Source organism: Arachis stenosperma, chromosome 3 (assembly GCF_014773155.1).
Source record: "Arachis stenosperma cultivar V10309 chromosome 3, arast.V10309.gnm1.PFL2, whole genome shotgun sequence".
NCBI lineage: Eukaryota > Viridiplantae > Streptophyta > Magnoliopsida > Fabales > Fabaceae > Arachis > Arachis stenosperma.
In genome coordinates, this window is record NC_080379.1 from 101,905,097 (window position 1) to 101,909,817 (window position 4,721).

At 42.4% G+C, this 4,721-nt stretch overlaps 1 non-coding gene across 1 annotated transcript; it reads right to left on the bottom strand.

Moving 5' to 3' along the window:
- Positions 1–379: 379 nt before the first annotated feature.
- LOC130971617 (small nucleolar RNA R71) lies at positions 380–487 on the bottom strand. Its single transcript, XR_009082830.1, has one exon. It is a non-coding gene; the product is annotated as a small nucleolar RNA R71 (small nucleolar RNA).
- Between the last annotated feature and the right edge of the window lie 4,234 nt (positions 488–4,721).

A 4,721-nucleotide genomic window follows, 5' to 3' on the forward strand; every position in this document is an offset into this window, starting at 1 on the left:
AAACAATGCAAGGAAGGTGCTGGGTGACTTTACTACACCTACTCCCGACTTCTATGGGAGAAGCATCTCTATCCCTGCCATTGGAGCAAACAACTTTGAGCTTAAGCCTCAATTAGTTTCTCTAATGCAACAGAATTGCAAGTTCCATGGACTTCCATTGGAAGATCCTCATCAGTTCTTAGCTGAATTCTTGCAAATCTGTGACACTGTCAAGACTAATGGGGTTGACCCTGAGGTTTATAGACTTATGCTATTCCCTTTTGCTGTAAGAGACAGAGCTAGGACATGGTTGGACTCACAACCTAAAGAAAGCCTGAACTCATGGGAAAAGCTAGTCAATGCCTTCTTGGCAAAGTTCTTTCCACCTCAAAAATTGAGTAAGCTTAGAGTGGAAGTCCAAACCTTCAGACAGAAGGATGGAGAATCCCTCTTTGAAGCTTGAGAAAGATACAAACAATTGATCAGAAAATGTCCTTCTGACATGCTTTCTGAATGGAGCATCATAGGTATTTTCTATGATGGTCTCTCTGAACTGTCCAAGATGTCTTTGGATAGCTCTGCTGGAGGATCTCTTCATCTGAAGAAGACGCCTACAGAAGCTCAAGAACTAATTGAAATGGTTGCAAATAACCAATTCATGTACACTTCTGAAAGGAATCCTGTGAACAATGGGACAAATCAGAAGAAAGGAGTTCTTGAGATTGATACTCTGAATGCCATATTGGCTCAGAACAAAATATTGACTCAACAAGTCAATTTGATTTCTCAAAGTCTGTCTGGAATGCAAAATGCACCAAGTAGTACTAAGGATGCTTCATCTGAAGAAGAAGCTTATGATCCTGAGAACCCTTCAATGGAAGAGGTGAATTACATGGGAGAACCCTATGGAAACACCTATAATTCTTCATGGAGAAATCATCCAAATTTCTCATGGAAGGATCAACAGAGACCTCAACAAGGTTTCAACAACAATAATGGTGGAAGAAACAGGTTTAGCAATGGCAAGCCTTTTCCATCATCTTCTCAGCAACAGACAGAGAATTCTAAGCAGAACCACTCTGACTTAGCAACCATGGTCTCTGATCTAATCAAAACCACTCAAAGTTTCATGACTGAAACAAGGTCCTCCATTAGGAATTTGGAGGCACAAGTGGGACAGCTGAGCAAGAAAATTACTGAACTCCCTCCCAGTACTCTTCCAAGCAATACAGAAGAAAATTCAAAAGGAGAGTGCAAGGCCATCAATATGGCCAAATTTGGAGAGGAGGAAGAGGAAGTGAACGCCACTGAGGAAGACCTCAGTGGACGTCCACTGGCCTCCAATGAGTTGCTCAATGAGGAACCATGGGAATCTGAGTCTCAAAATGAGACCATAGAGATTCCATTGGACTTGCTTCTGCCTTTTATGAGCTCTGATGAGTATTCCTCCTCTGAAGAGGATGAGTATGTCACTGAAGAGCAAGTTGCTAAATACCTTGGAGCAATCATGAAGCTAAATGACAAGTTATTTGGAAATGAGACTTGGGAGGATGAACCCCCTTTGCTCACCAAAAAATTGGATGACTTGTCTAGGCAGAAATTACCTCAAAAGAGGCAGGACCCTGGGAAGTTCTCCATACCTTGTACCATAGGCACCATGACCTTCAAGAAGGCTCTGTGTGACTTAGGGTCAAGTGTAAACCTCATGCCTCTCTCTGTAATGGAAAAGCTAGGGATCTTTGAGGTGCAAGCTGCAAGGATCTCACTAGAGATGGCAGACAATTCAAGAAAACAAGCTTATGGACTTGTAGAGGATGTTTTGGTGAAGATTGAAGACCATTACATCCCTGCTGATTTCATAGTCCTAGAGACTGGGAAGTGCATGGATGAATCTATCATCCTTGGCAGACCCTTCCTAGCCACAGCAAAGGCTGTGATTGATGTTGATGGAGGTGAATTGATCATTCAAGTGAATGAAGAAACCTTTGTGTTTAAGGCTCAAGGATATCCCTCTGTCACCATGGAGAGGAAGCATGAAGAGCTTCTCTCAAAGCAGAGTCAAACAGAGCCCCCACAGTCAAACTCTAAGTTTGGTGTTGGGAGGCCACAACTAAACTCTAAGTTTGGTGTTGAACCCCCACATTCAAACTCTAAGTTTGGTGTTAGGAGGTTCCAACATTGCTCTGAGTATCTGTGAGGCTCCATGAGAGCCCTCTGTCAAGCTACTGACATTAAAGAAGCGCTTGTTGGGAGGCAACCCAATGTTATATTTTATCTATTTTCCTTTGTTATTTTATGTTTTCTATAGGTTGATGATCATGAGAAGTCACAAAATCAATTGAAAAAGCAAAAACAGAATGAAAAACAGGAAGAAAAATAGCACACCCTGGAGGAAGAACCTACTGGCGTTTAAACGCCAGTAAGGCTAGCAGATGGGCATTTAACGCCCAGTCTGGCACCATTCTGGGCGTTTAACGCCAGAAAGGGGCACCAGACTGGCGTTAAACGCCAGAAAAGAGCAAGCACTTGGCGTTAAATGCCAGAAATGGGCACCAGCCCGGCGTTTAACGCCAGAATTCGCTCAAAACGCATTTTTGCATGCCATTTGGTGCAGGGATGACTTTTCCTTGACACCTCAGGATCTGTGGACCCCACAGGATCCCCACCACCCTCTTTCTTCTTCACCCATTCACCGATCACCTCAATACCTCTTCCCCAAAAAACCCTTCCCTATCAAATCCCATCTTCTCTTTACCACTCACATCCATCCTTCATAAAACCCCACCTACCTTACCATTCAAATTCAAACCACTTTCCCTCCCAAACCCACCCATAATGGCCGAACCCTACCCCTCCCTTCACCCCTATATAAACCCATTTTCACTCCTTCATTTTCACATACCCTAAACACTACTTCTTTCCCCTTTGGCCGAAATACAAAGCCATCTCCATCTCCTCCATTTTCTTCTTCTTCTACTCTATTCTTTCTTCTTTTGCTCGAGGACGAGCAAACCTTTTAAGTTTGGTGTGGTAAAAGCGTTGCTTTTTGTTTTTCCATAACCATTTATGGCATCCAAGGCCGGAGAAACCTCTAGAAAGAGGAAAGGGAAGGCAAAAGCTTCCACCTCCGAGTCATGGGAGATGGAGAGATTCATCTCAAGGGTGCATCAAGACCACTTCTATGAAGTTGTGGCCTTGAAGAAGGTGATCCCCGAGGTCCCTTTCAAACTCAAAAAGAGTGAATATCCGGAGATCCGACATGAGATTCGAAGAAGAGGTTGGGAAGTTCTCACCAACCCCATTCAACAAGTCGGAATCTTAATGGTTCAAGAGTTCTATGCCAATGCATGGATCACCAAGAGCCATGATCAAAGTGTGAACCCGAACCCAAAGAATTGGCTTACAATGGTTCGGGGGAAATACTTAGATTTTAGTCCGGAAAATGTGAGGTTGGCATTCAACTTGCCCATGATGCAAGGAGATGAACATCCTTACACAAGAAGGGTCAACTTTGATCAAAGGTTGGACCAAGTCCTCACTGACATTTGTGAAGAGGGCGCCCAATGAAAGAAAGATTTAAGAGGGAAGCCGGTTCAACTAAGAAGGCATGACCTCAAGCCCGTGGCTAGGGGATGGTTGGAGTTTATCCAACGCTCAATCATTCCCACTAGCAACCGGTCCGAAGTTACTCTAGACCGAGCCATCATGATCCATAGCATCATGATTGGAGAAGAAGTAGAAGTTCATGAGGTTATAGCCCAAGAACTCTATAAGGTGGCGAACAAGACCTCTACCTTGGCAAGGTTAGCCTTTCCTCATCTCATTTGTCACCTCTGTTATTCAGTAGGAGTTGACATAGAAGGAGACATCCTCATTAATGAGGACAAGCCCATCACTAAGAAAAGGATGGAGCAAACAAGAGACCCCTCTCATCATGAGATCCCTGAGATGCCTCAAGGGATGCACTTTCCTCCACAAGACTATTGGGAGCAAATTATCACCTCCCTAGGAGAATTGAGTTCCAACATGGGACAACTAAGGGTGGAGCACCAAGAACATTCCATCCTCCTCCATGAAATTAGAGAAGATCAAAGAATCATGAGAGAGGAGCAACAAAGACAAGGAAGAGACATTGAGGAGCTCAAGCACTCCATAAGACCTTCAAGAGGAAGAACAAGCCGCCATCACTAAGGTGGACCCGTTCTTTAATCTCCTTGTTCTTTATTTTCTTGTTTTTTCGAAATTTTTATGCTTATGTTTGTCTATGTTTGTGTCTTATGATCATTAGTGTCTTAGTGTCTATGCCTTAAAGTTATGAATGTCCTATGAATCCATCACCTTTCTTAAATAAACAATGTTCTTAATTGAAAAGGAGAAGAATTGCATGAATTTTGAATTTTATAACAGATTAATTATTTTGATGTGGTGGCAACACTTTTGTTTTCTGAATGTATGCTTAAACAGTGCATATGTCTTTTGAATTTGTGGTTCATGAATGTTGGCTCTTGAAAGAATGATGAAAAAGGAGACATGTTACTGAGGATCTGAAAAATCATCAAAATGATTCTTGAAGCAAAAAAAAAAGAAGGAGAAAAACGAAAAAAAAAGAAAAAAAAAAGAGAAAGAGAAAAAGAAAGAAAAAAAGAAAGAAATAAAGTTGTGATCCAAGGCAAAAAGAGTGTGCTTAAGAACCCTGGACACCTCTAATTGGGGACTCTAGCAAAGCTGAGTCACAATCTAAA